Source organism: Neofelis nebulosa, chromosome 16, assembly GCF_028018385.1.
Source record: "Neofelis nebulosa isolate mNeoNeb1 chromosome 16, mNeoNeb1.pri, whole genome shotgun sequence".
Classification (NCBI taxonomy): domain Eukaryota; kingdom Metazoa; phylum Chordata; class Mammalia; order Carnivora; family Felidae; genus Neofelis; species Neofelis nebulosa.
In genome coordinates, this window is record NC_080797.1 from 7,755,155 (window position 1) to 7,775,867 (window position 20,713).

The 20,713-nt window shown below is 44.0% G+C and overlaps 1 long non-coding RNA gene across 13 annotated transcripts in view; it reads right to left on the bottom strand.

Moving 5' to 3' along the window:
• Positions 1-20,713, bottom strand: part of LOC131496843 (uncharacterized) — a 250,187-nt gene that overhangs the window by 85,238 nt on the left and 144,236 nt on the right. For 11 of the 13 annotated variants that reach the window (XR_009254661.1, XR_009254666.1, XR_009254660.1 and 8 more), the window contains one exon: positions 15,696-15,833. This is a non-coding gene — a long non-coding RNA (uncharacterized LOC131496843). Of the gene's footprint in view, positions 1-943; positions 1,139-7,673; positions 8,764-15,695; positions 15,834-20,713 lie in introns of those variants that run through there. The other 2 variants (XR_009254662.1, XR_009254665.1) reach the window with 2 other exon arrangements.

Here is a 20,713-nt window from a genome sequence, read left to right on the forward strand (position 1 = left end):
GTACAGGACTATTTACACCTTACGGATGACTGATATCGTCAGGTTTGAATCTGTCATCTTGCTGTTAGTTTTCTCTTTGCCCATATTTTCTTTTCTTCTTTTTCCCTTTTTTTTCCCTGCATTGTTCTGAGAAGGTTGAATATCTTTATCAATATCAACATTGATATCAATAAATGCTGATATTTATCGGGGCGCCTGGGTGGCTCCGTCAGTTGAGCGTCCGACTTCGGCTCAGGTCATGATCTCGCTGTCCGTGAGTTCGAGCCCCGCGTCGGGCTCTGTGCTGACAGCTCAGAGCCTGCAGCCTGCTTTGGATTCTGTGTTCCTCTCTCTCTGGCCCTTCCCCTCTCAAGCTCTGTCTCTCTCACTCTCTCAAAAAGAAATAAGCATTAAAAAAAAACTCTAAAAAAATAATGATATTTATCCAGATAAATATTGATATCCCTATCAACATTTTAACAACTTTGCTGGCTTCTTGGTTATAACTCTTTGCTGTTTTATTTTAGTGGTTGCTCTAAGATTTATGTTAGACCTATTTTAACTCCCCATAAACTAGCTTCAAGTGGTATCACACCATTTCATGTATGGTACGAGACCCCACTAAGAGTATACTCCAATTTCTTCTCTCCAGCCTTTGTGCTGTTGTTTTCAGACATTTTGCTTTTATATATTGTACAAACATCATACTACATTACCCTTGTTTCAATAATTATTTTGTAGGGGCGCCTGGGTGGCTCAGTCGGTTGAGCGTCCGACTTCAGCTCAGGTCACCATCTCACGGTTCGTGAGTTCGAGCCCCGCGTCAGGCTCTGGGCTGATGGCTCGGAGCCTGGAGCCTGCTTCCGATTCTGTGTCTCCCTCTCTCTCTGCCCCTCCCCCATTCATGCTCTGTCTCTCTCTGTCTCAAAAATAAATAAACATTTAAAAAAATTAAAAAAAATAATTATTTTGTAAACAGATTCAAATAGTAAGAAAATACCTTATACGTTTACCAATGTAGTTGTCAACTCCTGCCTTCTTCATTCCTTTGCGTAGATCCGTGTTGCCATCCGGTCACGTTTCTCTTCTGCCTGAGGATTTCCTTTCATTTTTTTTGTGCAATACAAAGCTGGTACCAAGGATCACAGCTTGTGTATGCCTGAAAACATTTTGATTTCACCATGATTTCTTGAAGACATTTTTGCAGGGTGTAGAACTTTACGTTGATGGATCTTTTGCTTCATTGTCGCTTGCAATATTAATAAACTAAACAAATAATCTCAATAGACAGAAAAATCCTATGACAAGATCCACTTCTGGTTTCAAAAAAAAAAAAAAGAAAAGAAAACAACCTCCGGATGCTGGGGTGGCTCAACTGGTTAAACGTCCGACTTTGGCTCAGGTCATGATCTCATGGTTCTGAGTTCGAGCCCCGCAATAGGCTTTCTGCTGTCAGAGTGGAGCCTACTTCAGATCCTCTGTCTCCATCTCTCTCTGCCCCTCCCCCACTTTCTCTCTCTCTCTCTCTCTCTCTCTCAAAAATCAACATTAAAAAAAAATCCTGAGCAAACTAGATATAGAAGGGAAGTTTCTCTACCTAATAAGAGATATTAAAATAAAATAAAAAAACCTAGAGTTAGCATATATATAATGGTTAAAAACTAAATGAGTATCCCTTTGAAATCAAGAACAATACAATGATACCCATTCTCACCATTTCTTTCCAGCATTGTCCTTACTGGACATTCTAACCAGTGCAGGAAGGGGAGGACAAGAAATTAAAGGCATTCAGTTTAGAAACAAAGACATAAACCTGTCACTTTTTCCAGATGACACAATCTTCTACATAGATAATTAAAGGGAACATAAAAAAATCTGCTGGAACTAGTAAGTGAGTTTAGTAAGATTTCAGGATATAAGATCAACAGGGAAAATCAATTGCATTTCTTTTCTTCTTCTTTTTTTTTTTTTACATTTTTATTTATTTTTGAGAGACAGAGAGAGACAGAGCACAAGTGGGGGAGGGGCAGAGAGAGAATGAGACACAGAATCCGAAGCAGGCTCCAGGCTCTGAGCTGTCAGCACAGAGCCCGATGTGGGGCTCAAACCCACTAACTGTGAGATCATGACCTGGGCTGAAGTCGGATGTTCAACCGACTTTTGCAGGGCGTGGAAATCAACACCCAGGTGCCCCCAAATCAACTGCATTTCTATATACTAGCAACATACAATCAGAAATAGAAATTTAACCAAGAGTATAATTTACAATAGCATCAGCAATATGAAATACTTAAGGACAAATCTGACAAAGGTGTGAAAGTTTTGTGAAATCTACAAAACTTTTCTCCGAGAACAAAAAAGAGACATAATGAGGAGAGAGATATGTGTGTTTATTGATTGAGGAATCAGTATTGTTAAGATGCAAACTCTCCTCCAAATGATCTAAAGATTCAGTGAAATCCTGATAAGAGTCCTGGATGCTTTTGTAGAAATTGACAAACTGATTTTAAAATTCATATGGAAATATAAAAGACCTAGAATAGGCAATGAGATTTGGGAGGAAAAAAAGAAAAAAAAAAAAGAACAAAGTTGAAGGAATAACACTACCTGATTTCAAGAATGATTATAAAATTACAATAATGAAGACAATGTGGCATTTATGCGAAGATAAGTAAATAGGCCAATTTAATTAATAGAGAATCTAGAAGTGGACCCACACATATACGAACAATTGATTTAGGGCAAAGGTGCAAAGACAGTTCAGTCAGTAAATAGACTTTTCACCAAATGGTCCTGGAACAATTGGCTATCCACAAGCAAAAATAAATAAACTTCAGTCCTTACCTTGCACCATTAAGAAACATTAACTCAAAAATGAGCGCATAGATACAAATGTAAAACCTAAAACTATAAGCCATCCAGAAGGAAATATAGGAGAAAACTTTTGTGACTTTTCGTTAGGCAAAGATTTCTTCCATGTGATACTAAAAGCATGAGTCACAAAAGAAGAACTTGATAAACTAGGCTTCAGCAGAACTTAAAAGCCTACTTTTCAGAAGATCTGTTAAGAAAACAAAAGACAGGGGGCATCTGGGTGGCTCAGTCAGTTGAGGTCCAACTTCAGCTCAGGTCATGATCTCTTGCTTTGTGGGTTCGAGCCCCGCATCAGGCTCTGTGCTGACAGCTCACAGCTTGGAGCCTGCTTCAGATTCTGTGTCTCCCTCCCTCTCTCTGCCTCTTCCCCGCTTGTGATCTCTCTTTCTAAAAAATAAATAAACATTAAGGAAAAAAAATTTTTTTTAAAGAGTATGAAAGACAAGCCCCGGACTGGTAGAAAATATTTAAAAATCATGTATCTGGGGGCGCCTGGGTGGCGCAGTCGGTTAAGCATCCGACTTCAGCCAGGTCACGATCTTGCGGTCCGTGAGTTCGAGCCCCGTGTCAGGCTCTGGGCTGATGGCTCGGAGCCTGGAGCCTGTTTCCGATTCTGTGTCTCCCTCTCTCTCTGCCCCTCCCCCGTTCATGCTCTGTCTCTCTCTGTCCCAAAAATAAATTAAAAAAAAAAAATCATGTATCTGATAACAGACTTTTAATATACAACCGACATCAAATATATTCAAAATACACCTAAAAATCTTAAAATTCAATACGAAGGAAACAATTTTAAAAAAACAAGCAAACATAAGATTCAAGCATTCATGTTGCTAGAAGAGACGGCGAATGAACTTGTAGAATAAACATCTACATCATTAGTCATCAGGGAAATGCAAATTACACACAATAAAATACCACTGCATACCAATTAGAATGGCTACAATCGAAAAAGATTGACCATACCATGTGTTGGCAACAATACAGAGAAACCAGAACTATTCTGCATTGCTAATATGAATGTAAAACGGCGGAACCACTTTGTGAGAGCTTGTCAATTTCTTAAAAAGGTCAGGGTACACCTCCCTTCTGATCCAGCCATTCCACTTTGTCCAAGAAAAATGAAAGCATATATCCACCCCCAAAACGTAGTGCACGAATGGTCACAGTCACTACTTGTAATAGCCCCAAGCTGGCAACAATCCAAATATCTCTCAGGACAGATTATGGATATTTATTTGCTATGAATCAACAAAGTGAGTTCTCTCCATTCAAAGGAGTACTACCCTGCAACAGAAAGGAACGGATTAATGAAATATCCGAAACCAAGGATGAATCCTAAATTAATTTTGCTGAGTGAAAGAAGCCAGATAAAAAAGGAATACATATTTTATGATTTTATTCCTATAAAATTCTAGCAAATGTAAATGTATCTTTAGTGATAGCAGATTGGTGGGTGGATGCTTAGGGATGGAAGAAGTCGAGAAGGACGTGAGAAGTGATGACAAAGGGGGACAAGGACATGATGGGTCTGTCTTGTCTTGTATTATATTGTATTTTGGAGAGAGTGCACGCAAGTGGGGGAGAAGGGAGAGAGAGGCAGAGGGAGAGAGAGAAGTTTAAGCAGATTCCAGGCTCTGTGCCCCCAACACGGGGCTTGATCCCACAACCCTGGGATCATGACCTGAGCTGAAATCAAGAGTCAGATGCTTAACCGAACTGAGCCACCCAGGTGACCCTAATATGTATTTTAAAAGCAAAAAGCACATGAGTGTACACATTTATGAAAATATGTTCAGATAAACAAATATAGTGTGCATACCTACTAATATTTATATATTTATTTATATTTATTTTTTATATTTAACCTTATATTTATATTTTATTTATATTATATATAATATATTTATATTTATATTATATATTTATGTAAATTAAATATATTTATATTATATATATTATATATATACTCTATATTATACTCAATATATATTAGAGAGAGAGCACTGAGGAGGGGTGAGGCAAAGAGAAACAGAGAGAGAGAGATAGAGAGAGAGAGAGAGAGAGAGAATCTCAAGCAGGCTCTACACTCAGTGCAGAGCCTGACGCAGGACTCGATCCCATGACTCTGGGATCACGACCTGAACTGAATTCAAGAGTTAATGCTTACCTGACTGAGCTACCCAGGTGCCCCAGGTGAAGACTATCTTAACCACTCTTCTGTAAGTCCAAAATTATTTCTTTTTTTTTAAATTTTTTTTTCAACGTTTTTTATTTATTTTTGGGACAGAGAGAGACAGAGCATGAACGGGGGAGGGGCAGAGAAAGAGGGAGACACAGAATCGGAAACAGGCTCCAGGCTCCACCTGCCCTCAAAATTATTTCAAAATACACATTTTAAAAAATGACACCAGGGGGCTGCCTGGGTGGCTCAGTTGGTAAACATCCCCCTCTTGATCTCAGCTCAGGTCTTGATCTCAGGGTCGTGAGTTCAAGCCCCACGTTGGGCTCCGTACTGGGTGTGGAGCCTACTTAAAAAAATTAAAAGTGGGGCTCCTGGGTGGCTCAGTCGGTTAGACGTCTGACCTCGGCTCAGGTCACGATCTCACTGTCCGTGAGTTCGAGCCCCGTGTCAGGCTCTGTGCTGACTGCTCAGAGCCTAGAGCCTGTTTCAGATTCTGTGTCTCCCTCTCTCTCTGACCCTCCCCCATTCATGCTCTGTCTCTCTCTGTCTCAAGAATAAATAAACGTTAAAAAAAAATTTTTAAAAAAAATTAAAAGTGACACCAGGGACGCCTGGCTGACTCTATCGGTGGAGTGTGCAATACTTGATCTCAGAGTTGTGAGTTTGAGTCCTACGTTGGGTGTAGAGATTACTTTTTAACAAATAAAATAGAGATGACACTAAACGTACCAAAAGAGATCATGGTAACTTAAAATAACCTCACAGTTGGAAATCCTAAGTGTGACCCCCAAACTAAACAGAAATACAAGAAATTCTACTACATAAAAAAAAAAATTTAATTTGTTATTGCAAAAATAAAGTACAAACTCAGAAAACTGGGGAAAAGGTTTGCATCTTATGCACAAAGGAATAATTTTCTTAATATATAGGCCAATCAGTAAGAAAAAGATAAACAATCCTATGGGAAAATGGTCAAGATATAAGATCAGGGTTCATTTCGTAAGAAGAATTTCAAATGACTCAAAACGATGTAAAGATGCTCAGCCCCAATAAGAAGACGTATGAAAAGTAAAAACCCAAATATGTTTTTCTATTGAAAAGTTTTATACTTAAAATTGACAAAAGCCAAAATTTTATAATACGCTGTATGGTCAGGGAACATGTGGAAAAAAAAAAAAAACAAAACCAAAGCAGACTTTCCTTAGGAGTAAAAATTGGAACAGGTCCTATAAAGTATAATTTGGGGGCGCCTGGGTGGCACAGTCGGTTAAGCGTCCGACTTCAGCCAGGTCACGATCTCACGGCCTGTGAGTTCGAGCCCCGCGTCAGGTCCTGGGCTGATGGCTCGGAGCCTGGAGACTGTTTCCGATTCTGTGTCTCCCTCTCTCTCTGCCCCTCCCCCGTTCATGCTCTGTCTCTCTCTGTCCCAAAAAATAAATTAAAAAAAAAGCGTTGAAAAAAAAAAAATTTAAAGTATAATTTGGTAAAATCTCAAAATTGTTCCATATTCCTGCCTGGTGGCCTGGCGGTTCTATTTCTAGGAATTTGTCTTGTAAATAGGTCTTCACGAGAAATGAAGATATTCACTGCTTCACTGGGACAGTGTTTATCGTAGCCAAAAGTCTCTTATCAGCCAAAAGTCCTGATCAAATAAATGAATGGAATACCATGCAGCCTTCCCAAAAAGGAATAATGGGGAACTATATCCAGGGTGTAAAAAAGGTAGAGGGCAAGGTGTATGATGTGCTATCCTTTATGTTTTAAAAAAAAAAGAAAAGAAAAAAGAATAAATAAATAAGTGTAAAAAACCCAAAAAAACCATAGGCCTATGTTTGTAATTGCGTAGAACATCTTTGAAATGATTCACAAGAAAGATGGGGGGTGGGGGAGACGGGAAAGTGGGTGATGGGCATTGAGGAGGGCACCTGTTGGGATGAGCACTGGGTGTTGGATGGAAACCAACTTGACAATAAATTATATTAAAACAAACAAAAAAAGAGAGCGCCTGGGTGGCTCAGTCCGTTGAGCGTCCGACTTTGGCTCAGGTCATGATCTCATGGTCCGTGAGTTCAAGCCCGGCGTCGGGCTCTGTGCTGACAGCTCGGAGCCTGGAGCCTGTTTCAGATTCTGTGTCTCCCTCTCTCTCTGCCCCTCCCCCACTCATGCTCGCTCTCTCTACCTCTCTGCAAAAATAAATAAACTTAAAAAAATTAAAAAAAAAATAAAATGGGTAATAGTGTTTGCACTGGGAGGAGAAAGCAGGTGACTGGAGAAAGGAAGGTAAGAGAAATTCATTTGTCACGACCACCTCCTCCTACATATCTTTTATAAAATGTACGTAACTGCCTTTATTATTTAATCAAAAGTTGATTAAGTGCTTAAAAATTCCTTTCCTGTGTTAAAAATGCAGGGTAAGGGGCACCTGGGTGGCTCAGTCGGTTAAGCCTCTGACTCTTGGTTTTTGACTCAGTCATCACCTCCCGGTTGGTGAGTTCGAGCTCTGCATTGGGCTCTGTGCAGACAGGACAGAGCCTGCTTGGGATGCTCTGTCTCCTTCTCTCTCTGCCCCTTCCCCACTCATGCTCTCTCTGTCTCAAAAACAAATAAATAAACATTAAAATGTATATTAAAAAAAACACACACACACAAAATGCAGGGGGAAAAGTGTGTAGGAACCGTCTCAAACGATGGGAAGGGTGTATTTGGGTCACCCGGGCAGGAGCCATGGCTGAAATGATCGAGAGGCAAGGCGGAAGTCGAGGACTTGAGGCTCCTCTTTGAGGTCGGCAGCGGGGCCCCAGACGAAAGCAGGGAGACGCATCTGCTAACAGGATTCCTGTCTCAGGGGTGCCCGGCTGCCATCCAGCATCCAGCCGGCACTCGGAGTCTGCCTTTATTGATAGATGAGTAAGATTGAACATGGCACCTGTGTCCAGCGAATCCCCTGGCACCATTTAACCAACACTTAGAGCAGCTGCTTTTGAAAAATTACCTTCGGACTGGGCCCATCCTAGCAGAACAACATCATCACCTTGAGTACTTCTCCGGTTCCCAAGAAATGAGGATTTTTTTGCCCTGCCAGAGGAGACCTGAGCTGTATTTTCTTTGAAGTCACTTCTGTCGCTTTCTTTTTATTTCCTCTGCTGTCTACCTGAGATCACAAGGCCCGTGCTATCGCCATGTCCTTCCAAGGGATCTCGGCGGCCCCCTTTGAAGGACTTCGGCGGCTTCTCCTTGCCCACAGCTCATTCATGCTCAGCAGTATTTACAAGGCTGCTCCCAGTCTGCTCTCACCCACTCCCACACATCTGTGCAAACCTACTGGACTTTTCTCCAACCACATCCCCATAACCTTCCACCTCTTCGAACCATGGCTCATGCTCGTCTGTTCATCACCTTCTTAGTGAACCACCACTAACTTACCAACACTCGGATCCAATGTCACCTCCTAGGGAAGTACTCCCAGCCCTACCAGGCCAACTGAGGGATACCTTCTTCCTGCTTCCAGGCTGTAGGAAGCTCTATCGGAGAATTTGTCGCAACGCTTTATTATCTGTCTTACTCATTTCTTCTTTTTTAAAATGTTTCTTTATTTATTTTAAGAGAGAGAGTGCAAGTGGGGTAGGGTCAAGGAGAGAGGGAGACAGAAAATCCCAAGCAGGCTCCGTCCGCACGACCAGCGCAGAGCCCGACGCAGGGCTTGATCTCAGGAACCGGGAGATCGTGACCTGAGCCGAAATCAAGAGTCAGACGTTAACTGACTGAGCCACCCAGGTGCCCCAACCCTACTCATCTCTTCTGAACATTGTTTACTTTCATATCCACAGTGTCCAGGTAACACAGCTTCTAACACATAGCGAAAGCTCGGTAATTTTCTTTCTTATGAATATGTGGATTCTCTGTTTGCAGTTTCCGGACGCTTAATTCAACACTCACATTCTACTTAATTCTCCGATTTTTAGCCTCTTGCTTCAAGCATTGCTTCAAACATACCCGGAGGAGAGCACTGATGGCCTGTCCCACTGCAGCTCCTGCTGAAAGACATTTCTCATCCACGGAGACGTTTCCCCCAGGTTAGCTGCCCTAGTATGGCTAGAGGTTCCTCACCTCCACACTCCCGTTCACTCTATTCTCCTTGCCGACATTCTCCACCTGTACCCATTAAAAACTCAAGATGTGATACCACAACACGGCCACCAGAATGACAAGGGCTGTTGAGAGTACATGTTGACAAGCGTGTGGAGCGACCGGAACTCTCATTCATTGCTGATGCACGTGCAAGCTGGCATGATCGCTTTGGAAGTCATTTGGGCTAAATACAAATTCTCGTGATGCACAGAATCTGCTCCTAGGTATATACCCAACAGTCCCTATGGGACATGAATAAGAATGCTCATAACAGGGGTGCCTGGGTGGCTCACTCGGTTAGGCGTCCGACTTTGCTTCAGGTCATGATCTCATGGTCTGTGGGTTCGAGCCCCGCATCGGGCTCTGTGCTGACAGCCTGGAGCCTGCTTCAGATTCTATGTTCTCCCTCTCTCTCTGCACCTCCCCCGCTCATGCTCTGTCTCACTCTGTCTCTCAAAAATAAATAAGTGTTAAAAAAATTTTTTTTTATGCTTGTAACATTGGGGACCCTGGGTGGCTCAGTCGGTTGAGGGTCTGACTTGATTTCGGCTCAGGTCATAATCCCAGCATCTTGGAATTGTGTCCCACCTCGGGCTCTGTGCTGAGCGTGGAACCTGCTTAAAGATTCTCTCTCTCTTACTCTGCTCCTTCCCCCACTCTCTAAAATTTAAAATAATAAATTAATTTGGGACACTTGGGTGGCTCAGTCAGTTGAGCATCTGACTCTTGGTTTCAGCTCAGGTCATGATCTCAGGGTTCATGACAGTGCAGAGCCTGTAGGCTTTTCTCTCTCTCTGCCTCTCTCCCAGTCTCACACTCTCTCTCTCTCAAAATAAGTAAATAAACTTAAAAAATAAGTTAATTTATTAAACATTAAAATAAATTTAAAAAAAAGAATACTCATAACAGTGCCTCGAAATAGAACCCCCCCCCCCCTCACCAAATGTCTACCACCAGTAGGTTGGAAGAAGTGTGGTTTATATTCACACAATGGAAAACTACACAGCAGTGAGAATGAACCATGACTGTGCAAAGCACCACACAGATGGACCTCACAGTGTGGAGTGGAAGACACCAGACACAAAAGACACAAGCATTTACACTCTACGACTTAATTCACATAAAGTTCAAAACGAGGCAAAACCAGTCTCTGGTGATAGAAGTCAGGATTGTTGGGGGCCCAGTAACTGGCAGGGTTGGGGATCGGGGAGCCTTCTGTGGCCCTGGTGAATGTTCTATTCCTTGATCTGGGTTGTGGTTACATGCCTTGCCTTTTCAAGACTCATTAAACTGTACACTTAGGTTTTGTGTTATGTTTGGGTAAAACTGAAAATAAAATCTCCCCAGCACCTGGTCCACGCCTTCGCATAGGGGAAGTTCTCCGAATGGTTGGTGGTCAATTAACTAATGGAATTCTCCTTCCCGCTAAGTGCCTAAGTGCCTTTGGGGGGCAGGCTCAATCGTTTTGAATTATACTGAGACCACCAACATGTTTAATTTGACCTTAACGTCTCTACATTTGAAGAGCTGAAACGAAGACCTCTAGTAACCAGACCCTTTCACCAGGTTCTGTGCACAGCGGGGGCAGCGTGAGGATCTATTTCCCTCTGCTATCCTCATCCGGGATAGGAGCTGTTGGAGAACAGATCGCCTCTACTCAGAGTGTGTTTTCTGGGGTGCTAACAATGCCGTTTGCTCATCTTCCTTCAGAGTATAATCCACAAACCAGCCGCATGTAGGGTCACCTGGGGGCTGACCAGAAATGCAAACAAATGAGGGGTGCCTGGGTGGGTCAGTCAGTTGGGTGTCCCACTTCAGCTCAGGTCATGATCTCGCAGTTGGTGGGTTCAAGCCCCGTATCAGGCTCTGTGCTGACAGCTCAGAGCCTGGAGCCTGCTTCAGACTCTGTGTCTCCCTCTCTCTCAGCCCCTTCCCCGCTCACGCTCTGTCTCTCTCTGTCTCAAAAATAAATAAACGTTAAAAAAAAAAAAAAGAAATGCAAACAAATAAGCTTCATCTTCAGGCCAAGCAAGTCAGAATCTCAGTCGTGAGGCCCAGAATTCTGTGTTTTAATAAGATTCCCTGGTGTATTAATGGTGTCTTATTTTCTGTAGTTCTGATGCTCTGACATCTGGGGGCTTGCCGAGCCTGGAGGGCCCCTCCCAGGGCTAGCCAATCCCCAAAGTGGATGGGCAACTCGCCCCCAAGCTTGCTTTTCAGTTACAAACCAACCAGTCCAGAGCCCACACCCCAACCACCTTCTTTATGGGGCTCTCATTCTCCAGGCCACTATTCTAATCACTGCACTAGGGGAGAAGGTACCAGACAACTAGGGATGGCCCCTTTGCCCCAGAGACCACTGAAATTACCTAACTAAGTGTAAGCCTTTTTACCCTGGTTCACCGCTTCCTTTCTGAGGAAACACCTAAAACTAGCCACAGCTCTCCCTTCTCTCTCTGACCAGTGACTGACCTTGGGTATGTCCCCCACAACATGGTGTACTACCTCCTTCTCAGGGGAACTGTGAGTAATAAACCATTCTTTTGATGGCAGTCATCTCCTGATTCGTTGGCCTTACAATACTTCAAACTTTCTATTAATAAACTGTATTTTAAAACACCAGAAGATTTAGGGGTGCCTGCCTGGTTCAGTTGGTAGAGCATGTGACTCTCGATCTTGGGGTCGTGGGTTTAAGTCCCACAGTGGGTGGAGAGAGTACTTAAAAAGATAAAATCTCTAAAACACCGGAAGATTTGTATGCACGTTAACAAATGAGAATTAGGGGCGCCTGGGTGGCAGGCAGTCAATTAAGCATCCGACTTCAGCTCAGATCATGATCTCATGGTTTGTGATTTCAAGCCCCTCATCGGGGTCTCTGCTGTCAGCACGGAGCCTGCTTCAGACCCTTTGTCCCTTCTCTTTTTCCCTCCCCTACTTGTGAAACTCTCTCTCTCTCTTTCTCTCAAAAATAAACATTAAAAAAAAGACATTTGAGAAGTAGAAATTCTCTCCTACCTCTTGCAAAAGAGCTACCTAGACCACAGCTTATCCTGAATTCACATTCCCTCCAGAAATAGGAATAAATCCCACCAGGGAAGGAAGATTACCCTTTCCCTCCTGAGCATGGCGTGAGGTCATTTGTCATTCCCAAGTGTCTCAGGTGGAAAGATGGGGGACACTGACATGCAGGTGATTTTCCCAAGCTCCTGTCCCAGTGTTGATAGGGCCTAGGTGACCAGACTCCTGGTCCCAACCCCAGCAGCACAAAAATAATCACAGAAGCTACCGCTTGTTGAAGGCATTCTAAGTGCCGGCTAAGAAATTAAACTCTTTTTTCAGAAATGGATTATCCAATTAACACCATGATAACCCTGTTGGGTAGGTATCCCCATTTCCACAGGAGGCACCGGAAGCTCAAAAATATTAAGTGACTTTTGTTTATAAATCCTGTTAGAAGCACAGTTATTATTCAAACTACTTCTTTCTGATTCCAAAGACATAGCTGTTAATGACTACAAGATGGATATAAAAATTGAAGATGCTTTCAGCAGAATAGCTTGGAAATTAGATACGGAATTCTAATGTACCATTGCAGATTTTGAAATACGACAGTCATGAATTTTCCCATGATACTCAATGTGGAAAACTGTAATATTTCTTCATTTTTATAAATCGGATTAGAATCTGGTTTACAGCCCTCACACGCCAGACTCCACATGGAATTCAACATCAAGTAACAATGGAAGATTTCTTCCCTATTCTGTTGGGTCTAAAAAAATGGGGGAGGAATCCGGTCTTTAGAGTATTCTGGTATCTGATGCCCCTGAGAGTTAATGTGCTTTCACTCTCTATGGTCTTTGTGTTTCCTAGTCAGTTTCACCGGCCTTTATCTTCTCCATCCGGGCTTTCAAGGTGCCACCAAACCACATTCCTGCGAGGTCTTGCTACCTCTGGGTTGTTGCATCCAAGAGGACCCCCATTCCCGAGGCACGCAAGGCTCTTTTGCCACATTCTTCTCCAGGTCAATTAATTCTTCCTCTGCAACTGCACTAATCTGCAACCTCTCCCTTCCACGGGCTTAATGATGTCAATCCCCGTCAACATTTGCACACAGAGTCTTTAGAGTTGACCCTCTGGCTTTTCAGTCTTCCTCCACATTACAAAGGAAAACAAAACAAAATGCTTGTTATGGCCCTCACCCAAGGAAGCTCAAAGCTAAGAGAAATGAAAGAACTGCTTTCTTTCTTTCTTTTTTTTTTTTAACTTATTTATTTAAATTCAAGTTAGTTAACATACAATGTAGTATTGGTTTCAGGAGTAGAACCCGGTAATGGCTCTCATCCTTACCTAAGTGGTCATTAACTTGGGGCCAGAATATTAGAGCTAAAAGCAAAGCGACTCTTTTTTAACTCTCTCTGAGATCCCCCTGAGATAGGTTCCCCAGATTGAAACCCTCTGGAGGCCAGCAAGTAAATCAGCAATGCATTATTCTTTTCTTTACCTTTCAAAGCCTAACCCAACGGTGTCTCTTCCATGAATGCTTCCTTGATTATCATTCTAAACAGAATCATTCTTTCCTCTCCCTGTTCTCACAGCAATTTGCTAAATGTCTGCCTTATATCGTGTTAACTGCATTCTGCTTTATCTAACACAAATTTTTAAAGAAATGCCGGCCACATTTCCTAACTGGATAATTTGGAGTATAATGGTACGGCAACAGCTTTATCTAGTTCCAGCAGAGACAGAGGGAAAAATTCTTTGGCTTAATAGTCTTAACCATGAGTTGAGAAAAGAGAATCATAAATTTGCCCAAGGTTCAACATATTTCTCAAAACTTTATTGAGCAGAGTAACTTTAGCTGGCTTCAGAGCGATGACAGTCACTCGGGGTAATTTAATGCCAAGTTCTCTTACTTAAAAACTTAACTTGGACATCAACCAAGTCTATAGAGTTGCATTCTTAGAGTGCCAAAGTACCTCAACCGCTCTGGGAGGGGAGTCTGTCCCTAGGAAATGGTGCAGAACAGCCCAAACAGGAGGGTGATTACCCTGCTGGGTGCCACAGGCTGTAAATCCAACCTTGGGGCTGCAAAGTGCATCGTGGGATGCCAGCTAGCTCAGAGATGCAATCTGGTGTAGTGCAGACACCACTCAGCTGGGGATCCGAGGCATAGGATGCAAAAAGGAGGCATACCCATGGACCCTTAGCCACCTGCTATATGCATATGCCTCACGGATGTGTTGACTTTCCACTCTGTAATGACCACCTTGGCGCCTTGATCCTTGTACGTCTTTTTCCCACAGTCACAGCCTCTTGGCTCTCACCTGTGGGCTCAGCTCAGGTCTGTGACCATGAATTCTAAATCATGCAGGATTTAAGGGGTCACATTTAGTCTTCTTCTCTACATGGCATCGCTAGACTATCACTTTGCTCCTTGACGCGAAGCTTCTGGAAATTCCAAGCCCACTTTTTAACCTCATCAATTTTGCCTCTTTGCCAAATTCTGCAGGAGCATTTCTGGTCCCTAGAGATGAATTCACTGCTTGTTTTCATGGTTCCGTCCCTGAACCTCACACTTAAATTTGAGATTCCTTTACCAACTAGCCCCTGGCATTCTCATTCCCTCCTTGAACATTAGCATATGGCCCTCTGCCAGATTTCGAGGTTGCTGAGCTCTGCGGGGTGTCAGAAAACTCAGGCACTACCTCTGGTCACTCCTCGGTGCTGTTTGTCGTGTTGCTGCTGCTTGTCTGGGCCTCCATTTTCCTACCACCATGATATTCTAGACTCTTTCATGAACGCACGTTCCCATGGCCTCCTGCTGTTGGGTTGGTTTCCGATTGGCTGCCCCAATTGGGCAGATCTTTCCGTCCTCAAGGTATCAGCCCCCACTGGTCTGACTCACCCCCCAGCAGCAGCCAACACCTGGTTTGGGTCGATTTTGTTACATTGGTGTTTTTCCAAATAATCTCTGCAGATTGTTGGTAGACATAACATACACAAAGAGTTCTATAGTTAAATATATTCTTTTTAAAAAAAATTTTTTTTAACGTTTTTATTTATTTTTGAGACAGACAGAGCATGAACAGGGGAGGGGCAGAGAGAGGGAGACACAGAATCCGAAGCAGGCTCCAGGTTCTGAGCTGTCAGCACAGAGCCCGACACGGGGCTCGAACCCACAAACCGTGAGAGCATGACTTGAGCCAAAGTGGGATGCCTAACCCACCGAGCCACCCAGGTGCCTCCACTTGTTCAACTTCTTAAAAACTACTTAATGTACGTGCCTCTCCATTCCTACTTCTGCTTCACAAGGTGATTGATACGCAACTGTGTACATTATCATCCACAATGGCTAGAGCTAAGCTTCATTTATTGAACATTTGCTCTCCACTCGTCGCTGCTCTCAACAGTTCTCCCGTATCGCCTCTTTTATGACAACACACCCATGATGCAGGCGTAATCGTTGATTTGCCCCCCCCCCATTTTACAGAGGGGGCTACGGAGGCACAAAAACAGCTAAATATTAACTTACCAATGTCCACCAGCTGATTCAAATGAGATTCAGGCCGAGGTAGTTGGACTGCAGCGACATCGTTCTCAATCCCAGCGCTGTAATTTACTCATATAGCGTAAATAAACAGACATTCTTGCCCTGGTGGCGCTTATATTCCTAGTGGGAGGGAACAGGCAACAAATAAATAAGCTTAGGTCCTGCAGGGATGAGGGCCATGGGCAAAATTAAAGCAGAGTATAGAATATGCGAATGTTACTCTTCTACAGGGTGGTTCGGGAAAGCCTCTCTAAGGTGACATCTGTGCAGGGGCGCCTGGTGCTTCCGTCGGTTAAGCATCCGACTTCAGCTCAGGTCATGATCCGGCGGCTCATGGGTTCGAGCTTCCGATTCTGTGTCTCCCTCTCTCTCTGCCCCTCCCCGACATGTATGTTGTCTCTCTCGGTCTCTCTCTCAAAAAAAAAAAAAAGTGAATACATGTTAAAAAAAATTTTTTTTTAAGGTGACATTTGTGCAGGAGGAAGTGATAAGTGAAGGGAAAAGCATTCCAGGCAGAGGGAATAGCAAGGGCAAAGGCTCTGAGGCAAGAGCGCTTTGGACTGTCCACAAAGTAGCAAGGGGCCAGTGTGGATACAGCAGAGCGAGTAAGGAGTAGAGTTAGCAAGATTCAGAAACACAGGTCATGTGGTGGGGATGGGGGTGGGGGTCGTCAACACGGCTAAGAAATACAGATTTATTCTGCAATGGAAAGTTGTCGGAGGGTTTGGGGCTGAGGGGAGACATTCTGACTCAGATGGCAAAGGCCATTCTAGCTTCTATCGGGGGCGTAGGGGGAGGCAAGGAGAAGCAGGAAGTCCGGGTGCAGGGATCCAGACAAGAAATGACATCAGCTAGGTGTTAGCGGTGGAGGCGGGAGATGAAGTCAGGTTCTGGAGAGATTAGGGAAAGAAACCCAGCGGGATTTCCTAATGGAGTGGACCTGGGGTGCAGAGAACGATAACTCCAAGATTGTCACCTGGACACTTGAAGGGGTGCTGGTGGAAGATCGGGCTTCTAGAGGAAAACCACCCGTGTAAGACCCCGTGCGGTGATCACTCTTGCCTTCAGTTTCGCATTAGCGCTGCCTCTGTATGTAAGTAAACCTGCCTGTCGCCTCTCGTCAGAAAATAAGGACACAATCCGATATAATCTCCCCCCACCCTTTTTTTTTTTTGACCCGTCACAGAACTTCGAATCCGATTCAGGACGCTGTTGAAGAGTTCTGGTGTTTCAGAGGGGGCAAAAGGAATCAAAGGCCCATGTTTTCGCTCTTGTACAAGGAGAATGTTCGAAAATAAATACGGATGGGCCTGTGCTTTAGTTCCTGAAAAATATGGGTCCAAATATGGGTCCAGGCTGCTACTAACGGTGGCAGGAGAAGAGACAGAGAGAGCTATTGAAAAGCAAGGTTCTTTAGTAGCTAAAAATGGCTGGTTTAGAAATCCCGCAACAGCACAGGGGCCCTCTCTTAGGAAAGGAGAGGCAGCCACAAAGCCACTATCAGGACTTCCGACATCAGGCTGGGCACTGTGGAGACCTGGATGTTTCCATGGCAACTCTCTCCGCACAGTTTGGCTGGACCAGCTCTCGCCTGTGACTCAGGGCATCCGTGTGACTCAAGCTGCTTTCCGCACTGCATGAGGCCACTCGTCAAGATTACCCCAGGTGACACTGTTCTCTGTGACGAAGCCAGTTACACAGGGAACAACAGAACTTAAGAAGGAGTGACTGGCTACGCATTTTCTTAAATACTTGTGTTGTATTCATCTTTCTAATGTTATTTACTTAGATCCTAGTGGGTTTTTCCCCCTAAGTCTCTTTGTAATTTATGTGCGCTTAGATACAACAGCAAATATACAACAGAAGGGAAAAATAGGAAAATTAGACTACATCGAAGTTAGAAACTTTTGTGTTGCAAATGATACCATCAAGAAAGGGAAAAGCCCGCAGGATAGGAGGTAACATTTACAAATTGCCTATCTGATAACGGTCTTATCAGACCTTTATATAAAGAACTACAACTCAACAGTAAAAAGACAACCAAACCAAAAAATGGGTAAAAGATTTGAATAGACGGTGGTTAATTCTTCACTCCCTTCATGATTTATGTCAAGCCCCCATATCACCTGCACAGCTAGCTCTTTGATAGTTTCAAATAATTGCCTCATTTTTACACATACATAAAGACGGAGTTGATTTCTTTTTCTTTTTCTTTTTTTACATTTATTTATTTTTGAGAGACAGAGAGAGACAGAGAATGAGCAGGGGAGAGGCAGAGAGAGAGGGAGACACAGAATCCCAAGCAGGCTCCGGGCTCCGATCTGTCAGCACAGAGCCCGTCGCGGGGCTCGAACCCACAAACCGTGAGCTCATGACCCGAGCCGAAGTCGGACGCTTAAGTGACTGAGCCACCCAGGCACCCCCCAAGACGGAGTTTTTTTTTAGGGAAAATAATGGATAAGGTAGGAAAAGTACACAAAAAGCAGAAAGGGCTATGACCCCTGGGGGGAAAAATACATGCTCTCTTTAGAGGACGAAGCCTGGAATTGCCAAAATATGGAGAGAAAAGTGGGTCTGTTGTTTCTCATCTCAGGGAATTTAGAAAAACAGCTAAGGGATATGCTGAGGGGTAGCCAGCCTGGAAAGAAAAGAGGAGGGTACTGGGCCAGTGGGTGTGTAAACGTAAGAGATCTGAGAATATTATGCAGATCAGTGAATTTACTTTGAAGATGAAGCAGTGAGGACTGAAGGGAGGGTGGACCCTGGGAGCAAGAAGTTACTGTGCAATTGTAGAGGCTACAGGAGACACTGATCTAGAAGCTGAGAGTGTGTGGGTAGTTTGATAGCGAATAAGCTGAAGATAAGGATAAGATACATGGCAGGGTAGAAGGTTCCGAAGAGGGCTAACTTAGAAAGTCAGCAGGGGGAAGGCTTAAGGCAGAGATGGGCTGACAGATGGGAGAGAAGGTGGAAAGGAGCCCCCGTAGGTAGGTCATGATATCAGAAGGACCACAGGAGGAGCGGATGGGGGAGAAGAGTAGGCGGTGAGCATACCAGCCGCCATGTAAAGGATGAGAACGTTGCCCTTCCGAGCCTTGATAGCGAACACACAGGGTCAGTCAGTATCTGGTGGGTGACACTGAGAAAATGCATTAAAGTTATCCCGCATGTAGGACGCCTGGGGGGCTCAGTTGGTTCAGCATTGACTCTTGGTTTTCTCAAGCCATGATCTCATGATCTCCCTCTCTCTGAAAAATAAACACTAAATTTTTAAAAAATATGTAAGTAAATAGACATTTAAAAAAAAAGAATGAAGACTTAATTCACCTTTCAGCTTCTGTTGTCTCACCTTTAAAATGAGGATAATATATAGTTTTCGGGGTTGTTAGGACTGGAAAAAAATGGGCACAGAGGATCTGGACCACAACAGGGGCTCGATCTCTTGGAACTGGCAAAGTTCCGTATCTGACTCTGATACAACGTTTAAATGTTTAGGTAACTGAAGAATTCACGGACGACTGGACCCCAACAAACTTCCTCTAGGAAGAAGAGGTCAAAGGAATGGACTCGGATTCCTTGCTGGGTATAATTACCACACTAATGCATGTGAAGGTGTGCTCCCTGGATCATGGTGTGTGCACACATTTATTGCATGTGGGCTAATTTTATTATTTTATTAATTAATTAATTAATTTATTTTTTTAATTTTTTTTTCAACGTTTTTTATTTATTTTTGGGACAGAGAGAGACAGAGCATGAACGGGGGAGGGGCAGAGAGAGAGGGAGACACAGAATCAGAAACAGGCTCCAGGCTCCGAGCCGTCAGCCCAGAGCCCGACGCGGGGCTCGAACTCACGGACCGCGAGATCGTGACCTGGCTGAAGTCGGACGCTTAACCGACTGCGCCACCCAGGCGCCCCGGCTTCATTCTTAATAAGCGGCAGATTCTGAGGTTCAAATCTAGCCCCACCACTCTGCCTCTGCTTTTCCCATTGGCCAACGACTTCTGAAAAATCTCTCCCTGAAAAAATTTCATGCCTTGAAAACACACAAAATAGTTTTTTTTCAGTTGGCTTTCTAGTTTTCTAAAAATATCTATCCTCAGAAGGGCTTAGAAAGTATAAGGAACACTGTTAATTGCTAGCTGGTACCCATTCTCCTTTCTTTCTTCCCAAGAAAATACCAGTTCTATGTACTGAAAGGGCGGGCCTACGCCGGCCGACTCCATCTTGTTCCGTGTTCTCCACCTTGAGTGACTATGTCCCCGACATGACCCCTTTTCCGGGAAAATCACAGAAACCTCAGACGGCGCCTCCTCCCCTTGAGTAACCTCCCGCTCACCCGTTCAAACTTCCTGATCAAAACACGCCCAGCGACCTGCATAACAGGACTCCGACCCTTCCCCAGCCAATCGGCTGAGGCCACAGCCATTACCTCACCAACTGCCCCTAGACCCCTATAAAACCTTTGTGCTTTTGAAACTCGCTCTCTCTCCCTGGTATCTCACCGCTGCGTGGGTGCAGGTAGGGGACTGAGCTCGAGCTAACTCGAATAAAGGCTCTTTTGCTTTTGCATCAGACTCGGCTCCCTAGTGGTCTTTGGGGATCACGAATTCTGGGCATAACAGTACGTCAACAATCATGCATACCATGGGTCTCAGGAGAATCCGACACTATCCTCAGTTCTAGGAAGTGGTCTGATTAGGCAAAAGGTAAATCCATCTACCATGCCAGTGACTGGTTCTGGAATGAGCATGTGCCCTAAGTCTGGGCAAGAAGACAGAAGGAGAGACCTGCGGGAAACTTCTGGAAGACTTTTCTTTGTTCTGAAAAGAGCCCCGGGGAAGTCACTTGCTCTCCCAACGGTCACGAGCAAACTACCCGTAAGCTTGATTGTTGTGCCAGCCATCCTAAAGCCACAGAGGGAACCAGTCTTAGGATGAGACCCAAACTGTGGCTTACAGAGCAGAGACACGGAAGTCAAGTATGTGGTTCCTTGAA